Raw genomic sequence first — 11749 nt, 5'->3', positions numbered from 1 at the left:
CTCCCGGGTTCAAGCGATTCTCCTGTCTCAGCCTCCTGAGTAGCTGCGATGACATGCACATGCCTAATTTTTAATATTTTTGGTAGAGACAGGGTTTTTTCATGTTGGCCAGGCTGGTCTCGAGCTCCTGATCTCAAGTGAACCACCTGCCTTGGCCTCCCAAAGTGCTGGGATTACAGGTGTGAGCCACCATGCCTGGCCCATTTGCCCATTTTTTAATTGAATTGTTTACTTTTTTGCTGTTGAGATGTTTGAATTCCTTGTATGTTCTAGATAATAATCCCCTGTGGGATGAATATCCAAATATTTTTTCTCATTCTGTAGCCTATCTTTTCATCCTATTGATTGTTTCCTTTGCTGTGTAGAAGCTTTTTAATTTGATGTAATCCCATTTGCTTATGTTTACTTTTGTTGCCTTTGCTTTTGAAATCTTATAAAATCTTTTCCCAGAACCATGTCTTGAAGCATTTCCCCATGTGTTCTTCTAGCAGTTTTATAGTGTTGGGTCTTACATTTAGGTCTTTGATCCACTTTGGGATGATTTTTGTTCAGGATGAGAATTGGGAATCTAGTTTCATTCTTTTGCATATGGATATCCAGTTTTCCCTGCACCATTTATTGAAGAGACTATCAGTGAGGGTTCTTGGTATCTTTGAGGGTGCCAGTGATGGTTCTTGGCACCTTTGTCAAAAATCAGTTGGCTGTAGATACATAGATTAATTTCTGAGTTCTCTATTGTTTCTAGTGGTCTATGTGTTTGTTTTTGTGCCAGTGCCATGCTGTTTTGCTTACTACGACTTTGTAGGATATTTTAAAGTCTGGTAGTATGATGCTTCCAGCTTCATTTTTGCACAAGATTGCTTTGACTATTTAGGGCCTTTTGCGGTTCTATACTCCCCCCTTTTTTTTTTTTTTGAGATGAAGTCTCACTCTGTAGCCCAGGCTGGAGTGTAGTGGTGCGACCTCCACTCACCAAAACCTCCTGGGTCCTGGTTCAAGCAATTCTTCTGCCTTGGCCTCCCAAGTAGCTGGGATTACAGGCATGTACCACCATGCCCAGCTAATTTTTGTATTTTTAGTAGAGGCAGGGTTTCACCACATTGGTCAGACTGGTCTTGAATTCCTGACCTCATGATCCACCTGCCTTATCCTCCCAAAGTGCTAGGATTACAGGCGTGAGCAAATGCGCCCAGCAACATTTTAAGATTTTTTTTTTCTATTTCTATGATGAATGTCATTGGTGTTTTGATAGGAATTACATAAAATCTATGAATTTCTTTGTGTAGTAAGGCTTTGTTCTGAATGCTAAAACTGCAGGTACAAATAGGATGGCACTGTTGGTTCAGAAGGAAGGCTGATTGGCCAGGGTGCCCCCTACTTGCCCTGACTTCACTAGTACCCAGCCTCCTCTCAGTAATTTGAGGGACTAAGACAAAAATATCTCACATCACAGGTCTGATGCTGAAAAAGTTTGTTCTTTTAATGAGATGGTTTTTGACAAACTGGAGCCAATATCTCCTGTTAAAATGGAAATACATATTTGGAGTGGTGGTAGGGTAGGTAGATAAGTAACAAGCCTGAGCAGCTGTCAGCACATTAGTATGAGTTAATTTAGGAATAAAGAAAAATTTCCTGGGAGGACATGATCTATAATGGGATGGTTGGGGGTTTTGTTAGTGGTGGTGGTAATGAGTTAATTTAATATTGAATGTGTGTGCTGCAGGGAAGGAAAAAGTTTAATGGAGAGTTCAGAGCTAAAGCCATGCTGAGTGACAGGTGGAAGGCAGTCTGATGGATCATAGTCACTGTTCTCAAAGAATACATAATTCAGGCTTGCATGAGACAAGATGAGCCACTGACATCCTAGCTTCTCAGAGTAGTCATTGGAAATGGAAAGAAGAGCCAGGATTTATTGGAGGGTATAGTCACACAGAAGGGGTTGATGGAGGTAGGGGACCCTTTCACCTCCCCACTGGGAAGACAGCACTTGCCATAAAAAAGGGTGGCAAAAAGAAGATTAAACTCAGCAAGAAAAGTGTCTTGGCCCAGTCTCTGCACTGCTAAGTAGGGCCTACCAGCCTACCCTGCCAATCCCTACATAGTCCCTGTCTTCAGTAAACACCAGGGTTCACTTACCTTCCATTCCAAGAATCAATGTGACATCTGCTATATTAGTGCATTTCACACTGCTGATAAAGACATACCTGAGACTGGGCAATATACAAAAGAAAGAAGTTTAAGGGACTTACAGTTCAACGTGGCTCAGGAGGCCTCACGATCATGGCAGAAGGTAAGGAGTAAGTCACGTCTTACATGGATGACAGCAGGCACAGAAAGAGCTTGTACAGGGAAACTCCCGTTTTTAAAACCACAGATCTCATGAGACTTATTCACTATCACTAGAACAGCATGGGAAAGAACTGCCCCCATGATTCAATTATCTCCCACCAGGTCCCTCCCACAAGGTGGGAATTAGAGATGCAATTTGGTTGGGAACACAGCCAAACCACATAAGGCTGTGCCTTATCCCACAGATAGCAGCGATTCCTCATCTATCAAGAGACCAGCATTTTGTGAGTGGTCAGGATCTCACCCTTATTTTAACCAACTAACCACCACCAACCAGCCACCACCGTCACAGGTGGGCCTACAGAGAGCCTCAGGGTCTCCAGGAAGTGGGCCACACTCAGTCTACTTCCTAATGTGCTATGGCTCCTGACACCCTGTGTAGGGGGTCTCCCCTCCACACACCAAAGGAGTGACTGGGCTTGAAAAACGTGCCAACTTGCTTATAAATCAGTATCTTCAGATCATGCAATTCACCGACCCATAAAACCTCAGAGCTTCAAAGATCTTTGGAAAATATCAAGGCCAATGTTCCCAGGAAGCCTCAAGGCTGCCATTTTACAAAGGAAGAAACTGAAGTGCAAAGAGATTAAGGGGCTTGTCTAAGTCACACAGCTACTTAGTGGCAGATCTGGAGCTAGAAAGTTTCCAATTCAAACTCAATGTTCTTTCCTCTAGAATCTAGCCTCTGCCCCCTTGTTATTTTTGGCATGCGAGAGGATTACATTTGTGTCTCTAGAAAAGCTGTGCTCTTGGATTGAATTCTGATTTTCTCTTCCCAAGTCTCATTGAGAACCACATGAAAAAACTTCTCTGCTGAATTTGAGTCAAAAAAAAAAAATCTGAAGAAAAACAGCAAATCTGGTATCCTAATGAGATAATGAATGCACAAGTACTTTGAAAGAGGTACATCACTTCAGTGCTTTTCAGATATGAGGTTTTATTATGCTCTTGAAAGAAATGCATAGGCCTTAACTGACATGGGAGCTGGGGCCAGAGCCCTGGCAGAGATGGGGAAGCACAGGCTGGAAACCTGGGTTTCTCCAGAAGGCTGACTCATTTCTTGGCTGTCCTAAGCTTAAGAGAGCCAGATTTCTTGCAGTTGTTTACCACCTTAGTAAGGAACTGGTGGAGGGATTTTTTCTGGGGTTAAGCACTGCAGGAAGAGCTGCCCAGAGTATGGGGGTGGGTCATCTGCTTCAGGACTGCCCAGGCCAACTGTGGTTACCCCAGTTAACTGTGGTAAGCTGTCCACATAAGCAGCCTTCTGGATCCGCCTTTCAAGGAATCCCGCTGTGCTCCTCCCTGCTGGAGCTGCTGAAAGGAGGTTGTAGGCAATTGCTAGAGGTGAAGAAAAAGGCAGTAGCTAAGCTATGAAAACAGGCATCCTGGATCTGGCTACATCCTGGTGATCTTGCATATGGGATGAATTCCTAAGAAAAGGTGAGTCTTGTTAATGTGCACAGCATACAAGCGGGTGGAATGGTGTGCCAGTCAGTAGATTTTCAGTTGCAAGGTAACAACAACCACACAATATCATTGATTCACATAACCGAAAAGTCTAAGGATAGGGCTTGTTTCAGGCACCACCCTGATCTTGTGGTTCAAACAATGTCACTAGGACTTGGTTTAACCCCGTCTCGGCTCTGCCTTTCCTCAGTGTTTCTTTCTTGGGAGCCTTGGGGTAAGCCCCCGGTGGCAGCAGGTCATCTGTAATGCCAGGGGGTCCCAGCAAAAGAGAAAGGGAAGCTCCTTCAGTAACGGTCCCCTCCCCAACCAAATTCTTGGTTTCATTCTGATTGGACCAAGTTGGAGCACATAACCATTCCTGGGCTCTGATTGGCCATAACAGAGTCCAGCACTCTACCTGCCAGGCCTAAGGGTAGATCTCTCCTGTCTCAGGGTCACTGAGCCTGAGACAGGAGGTGGGGTGGTTTTCTAAAGGAAATCTAGCATGCTGGTACCAGAACAGGGAATAGGCTTGTGTTGACATTTTTCTGTTTTGCAGGGCTCTTCCTGGGCAGTACATCTCCTCTTCTAGTGGAGTTAGAACTTACTGCTTACAACTCTTTCAGAAAATGGCAGTAATTAGAAATGGAGTCTGAGGAGGTGGGTTTGTGCAAAATATTCTTTATCAAGATATTCTTAATATCTTTAGCAATGTATTCTGTAATCATAGATGAGCTACTTCAAGAATTGAGCACAGCCTGGAAATATTGCGTGTTTAATATCAGCCTCCTTTCCCTTCTCCAGAATTAAACTCTGGGTCCTTCCCAGACTTGGTCAGTTCCAAGTAACTACTTCTTCAAATACACTCTTGTCATAAGAGGCAGTAAGCTTCAGTGGTTATGATCACAGATCTAGAGCTGGTCTATCTCAGTTTAAAGCCAGACTCTACAGCTTCCCAGATGTGACTGTCTGTATAACCTTGGGCAAGCTAGGTGAGCTCTGTTTGCCTCAGTTTCCTCATTTGTGAAGTGCAGATAATAATAGTATCTACCTCATGTCATCATTTTAAGGATCAAATGAATTAACACATGTAAAATACAAGAAATTTTAAAAGTTGGGAAACATTGGTAGACCTGTTTTTAAGCAGTGTATTAGTCAGCTTTTCAAATAACATGGTCAGGATCTTTTTCTTCAATGCTTGGACAACCCCCTGTTTAAGGCAATGAGTCCAGGCCAGGCATGGTGGCTCATGCCTGTAATCCCAACACTTTGGGAGGCTGAGGGAGGCCAATTGCTTGAGCCCAGGACTTTGAGACCAGTCTGGGCAACACAGCAAAATCTTGTCTCTACCAAAAAAATAAAAATACAAAATACAAAAAAATTAGCCAGGTATGGCAGCCCACACCTGTGTTCCTAGCTACTTGGGAGGCTGAGCAGGGAGAATCACGTGAGCCTTGGAGGTTGGGTATGCAGCGAGTGTGATCATGCCACTGCACTCCAGCCTGGGTGACAGAGCGAGCCCCTGTCTCAAAAACATTATAAATAAAATAAAACAATGAGTCCAATTTTAATCTGTGAGTAGTATAATAAATACACTAAAAAGTATCCAAAATTTCTGGAAATATGGGAAAAAATATTTAATCTGAAGTAAATTTTTTTTCACATTAACAAATGGATTCATAGCTTCAAATTTAGAAATATTTCACCTCAAAAGATGTCTTGGGGTTAAAGAAAGATTGGACATATTGGCCGGGTGCAGTGGTTCACGCCTGTAATCCCAGCTCTTTGGGAGGCTGAGATGGGCGGATTACTGAGGTCAGGAGTTTGAGACCAGCCTGGCCAACATGGTGAAACCCCATCTCTACTAAAAATATTAGCTGGACGTGATAGCAGAGGCCTGTAATCCCAGTTACTTAGGAAGCTGAGGCAGGAGAATTGCCTGAAACTGGGAAGCAGAGGTTGCAGTGAGCCGAGATCAGGCCATTGCACTCCAGCCTAGGCAACAAGAGGGAAACTCCATCTCAAAAAAAAAAAAAAAAAAGAACATATTATTTGAAAAGCTAAATAACATACAATTTAAAAATCTGTTTATCCTGTTTCCCAACTTTTCAGATACCTTGTGCTGAGCACAGTGACTGGACCTTAGTAAGCATTGTTGCCAATGTCATTTTCCTATGATTAGTTAAGTCCCTTCACTTTATGCGGAGGGTTCCCTCCTTTGCCTGGACCATTGTCCAGCCTAATGTATCCCATTTTGGAAACTCTTAAAGAAGCATGTCTTCAAAGAGCTGCATCAGCTAACACTATTTCTCACTGTCCTGGGAGGTGAAGTGATAAGTACAGAAATGATGTTTGTCTTTGGTCAGGCTACTGTAGGGTCTCACTGTTGCCTAGGCTGGAGTTCAGCAGCACAATCATAGCTCACTGCAGCCTCGAATCCTGAGCTCAAATGATCCCCCCACCTCAGCCTCCTGAGTAACTAGGACTACAGGCACGTGCCACCACACCCAACTAATTTTTTATTTTACTTTTTGCAGACAGGGTCTCGCCATGTTACCCAGGCTGGTCTCGAATTCCTGGCCTCAAGTGATCCTCCTGCCTCAGCCTCCCAAATTGCTGGGATTACAGGCATGAGCCACTGCTCTGGTATCTTCTTATAAAGACACTAATTCCATCATAAACGCCCTACCCTCACAACCTCATCTAAACCTAATTTTCTCCCAAAGTTATATCTCCAAATACTATCACATTGGGGTTAGGTATTTGGTGGGAGGGGTGATTCAGCTCATAGTAATATTATATACCTGCCCAAAAAGAGCGAGGGAGCAACTTAAAGTGATACTGGATACCAACGATCTTACATGATGAATAGCCAGGATACTTAATGGTACTAATGCATAAAGACACCAAATTGACCAGGCGTGGTGTCTCACACCTATAATCCCAGCACTTTGGGAGGATCACGAGGTCAAGAGATCACGACTATCCTGGCCAACATGGTGAAACCCTGTCTCTACTAAAAATACAAAAATTAGCTTGGCTGGGTGGCATGTGCCTGTAGTCTCAGCTACTCAGGAGGCTGAGGCAGGAGAATCACTTGAACCCATGAGGTGGAGGTTGCAGTGAGCCAAGATTGCACCACTGCCCTCCAGCCTGGTGACAGTGAGACTCCATCTCAAAAAAAAAAAAAAAAAAGACACCAAATTAATGCTGACAACTTATTCCCCCCAATAGTTTCTGTATTTGTTTTTTAAGTAGCTGGTACATTCACGCGGTTTACAGTCAAAAGAGGCAGAAGGATATGCAGTGAAATATCTCCCTCTCCAATCCTTGCTTTACAGCCACCAGTTTCCTTCACCAGAGGCTATGGCTGGTGCTCTTGATTCCTTCCAGAGATAGCCTATGTACATCCAGGTCCCTTGGAGACATGGATTTCAGAATCCAGAACATTTCAGGTGTAGGCAGTAATAAGGTGCATACAGCATGTACTCCACAACACCCCAGGCTCTGTCTAGGAAGACTGGTCACCCCAGTTTGTCCCAGACTGCCCCAGCTTTAGCACTATCAGGCAAACCAGGCTGATTTGGCCACTTTTTAGTTGAACCAAGTTTTTGTGAATGACTTTTTTACCTTTGCTGCTTCTTAATATCTCTTCAAGATTGTTTTGATATCACTTTATTCTTCCTTTTCCTTTGGTTTTCAGACTTACCCTCTTTCAAACCATCAGGCAAAACCCTGATTAACGTATCAAATTCAGCATCAAAGTAGGCACTTACAATTTTAATGCTCACTGTAAATTAACCTCAAAATAGCTACGTAAATAAAATTAGCAGGATTATCAAAGGATAGTTCAAATAGCCATTACAGAATTCTTTCCCTCTTCTTTAAAAACTCCAGAGATTGGCTGGGCAGGGTGCCTCACGCCTGTAATCCCAGCACATTGGGTGGCTGAGGCCAGCAGATCACCTGAGATCAGGAGTTCAAGACCACCTGGCCAACATGGTGAAATCCCCATCTCTAATAAACATACCAAAATCAGCCAGGTGTCATGGCGGGTGCCTGTAATCCCAGCTACTCAGGAGGCTGAGGCAAGAGAATCGCTTAAACTAAGAAGTGGGAGCCTACGGTGAGCTGAGATCGTGCCACTGCATTCCAGCCTGGGCAACAGAGCGAGACTGTCTCAAAATGTATAAATAAATAAAATAAAAAATAAAAACTTCAGACATTGTTTGTGATGTCGTTTAGGTCTCTGGAAACATTAAATGTCAGGCTAATTTTTTTGTGAAAAATACATGTTTGTATGTGTATATGCATGTGCCCAGAGAAAACTCTGGAAGGCAGCGGCAGTGATTTTATTTATTTATTTATTTTGAGAGTGACTCTCACTCTGTTGCTCAGTCTGCAGTGCAATGGCACCATCTTGGCTCACTGCACCCTCCGCCTCCCAGGTTCAAGCAATTCTGCCTCAGCCTCCTGAGTAGCTGGGATTACAGGCACCTGCCATCATGCCCGGCTAAATTTTATATTTTTAGTAGAGACAGGGTTTCACCATGTTGGCCAGGCTGGTCTTGAACTCCTGACCTCAAGTGGTTGGCCCACCTCAACCTCCCAAAGTGCTGGGATTAGAGGCTTGAGCCACCGTACCCCGCCTGTTTATATATTTTTATAATGAATATGTCCTAATTGTATAACAGTTTGAAGTAATTTTTTTTTTCTTTTTAAAAAGGGGCTGATATGTTGTTTCTGGGATTATCATGATTCTTTTCAAATTTACATTTTGTCATTATTGGTAAAGCAGAGGTCACTTTTGTTTTGAATCCAAACAATGTAGCTAGGCTTGTGTCTAGATCACATGCTCCTTAGGTCATGGCTAAGGCTGTCTCGTTCAATTTCAGCATATGTGCTGCCGAAGGGAGCACGGGCTGCCTCATTCACATTTGTGCCCCGGCCCTTACTATAATGCCTGACATGAAATGGGTGCTCACAGCTTGTTTGCTGTACTGCGTGTGAACACCCCTGTAAGCATACTTTATTCTGGATGCAAGGATCTAAATTCTTTTCACAGATTAAATAGTTTAAACCTATTATCACAGGTTTTCATCCACAGTGAGTATTCACACACAGTACCACCGACGATAGTATCCTATTACAAATACATCACCTTCAAAAGGTGAGTCACAATGCTCCTATAATCAAGGTGACATAAAATCCAAGACTAATCTTAGTCAAAATTGCCAGAGGTATTTCTACCCCCTGCAAATGCTATCACAAATACATGGATTTCATAATAGAGGTAATGTAGTCTGTGAAACCCAATAATATCGAACCTCTTTCAAAAAGAGACAAATTTCATTTTTTAAAAAATTTATTTATTTTACTTTAAGTCCTGGGGTACATGTGCAGATGGTGCAGGTTTTTACATGGGTATACAAGTGCCATGGTGGTGGTTTGCTGCATCCATCGCCCCATCATCTACATCAGGTACTGACTCTTGCTCTGGAGTGCAGTGGCACGATCTCGGCTGATTGCAACCTCTGCCTCCTGGGTTCAAGTGATTCTCCTGCCTCAGCCTCCTGAGTAGCTGAGATTACAGGCATGCACTGCCACACCCAGCTAATTTTTGTATTTTTAGTAGTGATGGGGTTTCACCATGTTGGCCAGGATGGTCTCAATCTCCTGACCTCGTGATCCACCCACCTCAGCCTCCCAAAGTGCTGGGATTACAGGCGTGAGCCACCGTGCCGGGCCAATTTTATCTATGTTTATGTAACAAAATCATATCTGTAAAGAACAGATCATAGTTGAAATGCAAAATTCAATTACACTTCAAAGTTCTTATTTATTTTTCCCGTGTCATTCCATTAAGAATTTGTGACAGACTCCCCTTGCCTGAAGAACACTTAATGGCCTTCCCCAGAGGTAGATGCTTTGCAAGCGGCTCCAGGTCCCCTTAGGACTCATCGCTACGACTTTTCATTGCTCCTAGACCTGTACGATTTAGGTTATAGCAGTTCCCTCAGAATGAGGTACAAAGTGTAACCCGTGAAAAGACAAAACACACACTGAAGAATTACATCATTTTACCAATTTGTATCAACCACTTCCCAGACTGAAAACAGTTCACAGATGTAGAACCTCTCACATATACCAATTTTTGTCAACCAATTTATATCAATCTGGAGAATATTTGTGGAACTGGGTCCTCAGAGTATGGAATCAGAGTGAAAGAAATATAAAGTGGGACCAGGCCAAATGGATTGACATGAGCTCAGTAAGCAGATTCTGGATTTCATATTGTTAGCTCAAGTTGCTAGAAATGATTCTGATAGTGTGTTTGGTTAGTTAACTTGAAATCTGGACCCAAAGGTGGCTTAGACTGAATAAAGTTTCCTTGATATATTCAGGAGCAAAATTTCTCAATCTTGGCATTATTAACTAAGAAAGAATCAAAATGGAGCCACTTATGTTAAAAACCCTGACAAATAGAGCTGGGGAAGGCCACAAAGGGAGGATTCTCATGCATCTCTCCACGAAGGAGTGTCCTGATAATAAGAACAATTACAAAAAACTCTACAAAACCACAACCTTGCACAAAGGCCACCTTAACTTTACACAGAAAAATCCTTCTGCAGAGATTTTAGAGAATCTCCCTATTTGTTATTTAGGTTGACATAACAGGAGGCTGTGGTGGGGGGCTGTCCTGTGCATTGCAGGATGTTTAGCAGCGGCGCTGAGACTAGGGTGAGTTGAGCGAGACAGCTAGCTTTGGGCCCTGGGTCACCTCAACCTGGTCCTGGCTTCATTTAGCAGTAGCTTTGCCTCCTAGACAGCAGGTACTAGTAGCACCCACCTATCTGTGACAATCAAAGATGTTTGCAGACATTGCCAAATGTCTCTGGGGAGCAAAATCACCTTTAGTAGGGAACCACTGCTCTAGAGGAATGTTTTCAAAGTCTTAAGGATATTGGAATGCAAGAGTACATTTATCACACAATAGGTGCTCACCCATCCTTTACTATGTCCCCTGGGGCCCATGCCAGTGAGAAATGTATTTGTAAGGACTGCTCCAGCTTTTTCTTTCTTTCTTTTTTTCCTCTTTCTTTGCTTTTTATATGTAGAGACAGGGTCTCACTGTGTTGTCCAGGCCAGTCTCGAACTCCTGGTATCAAGTGATTCTCCTGCTTCAGCCTCCCAAAGTGCTGGGATGACAGGTGGGGACCACCGTGCCTGGTCCTGCTTTCTTAAAAAACTCTGTGTTGGCTATTCTCTGTAGGCTAGGAATGACAGTTGGAACTACTGTCATTCAACTGGGATCCCTGAATTTGGTAGGGGTGGTGGGATCCTGGGGTGGCAAGGACGAAGTGGTGGCACTTAATTGGCAAAGATAATGTAGAAGTGGTTACCATAGTAACAAACAGTGGAACCAAAATCATAATTAGAATAGTCTGACAGGAGAGAGCTTTGCCACTGGCCAGTTGATCACATGTTCCTAGAGCTAAAATAGATGAGCAGCTTACTAAAGCCTCACTTAATTTGTGTAAGTGGGAAAGCTTTGGTCCTGGTGAACAGAATTCTGACATGAATCACCACAAGAGAGAATCTTAGCCCTTCAGCCAATTCCCAGACATGCTCACAGACCCAGAACCCCTTGCATGAAGGAGACTCCAGGTCACAAAGAAGAACCTGCTGTCTAATCAACAGTTTATACTATAAATCTTCTTCCCGGCCTTCTCTGGAGGAACTTCAGCCCTTTTCCTGGATGACTGTGCATTGGTAAAGGGGAAATGAATGTTTTACAGAAAACCAAAATGGGCTCTGAACTGCTACTAATTCCTGAACATCCAAAATGCCACTGTGGCCTACCACTCAGAACAGAGGTTTATGGTCATCGAGTGATCCATGGATGATCCTCAGGTCAATCGATCTCGCCGTGGAAATCAAGGGGTGCAGATGA

The sequence above is a fragment of the Sapajus apella genome, unplaced genomic scaffold, assembly GCF_009761245.1.
Source record: "Sapajus apella isolate SASKATOON/1434 unplaced genomic scaffold, GSC_monkey_1.0 scaffold7, whole genome shotgun sequence".
Taxonomy (NCBI): Eukaryota; Metazoa; Chordata; class Mammalia; order Primates; family Cebidae; genus Sapajus; species Sapajus apella.
The sequence above is the reverse complement of the archived record's forward strand: the minus strand, read 5'-3'. Positions refer to the sequence as shown.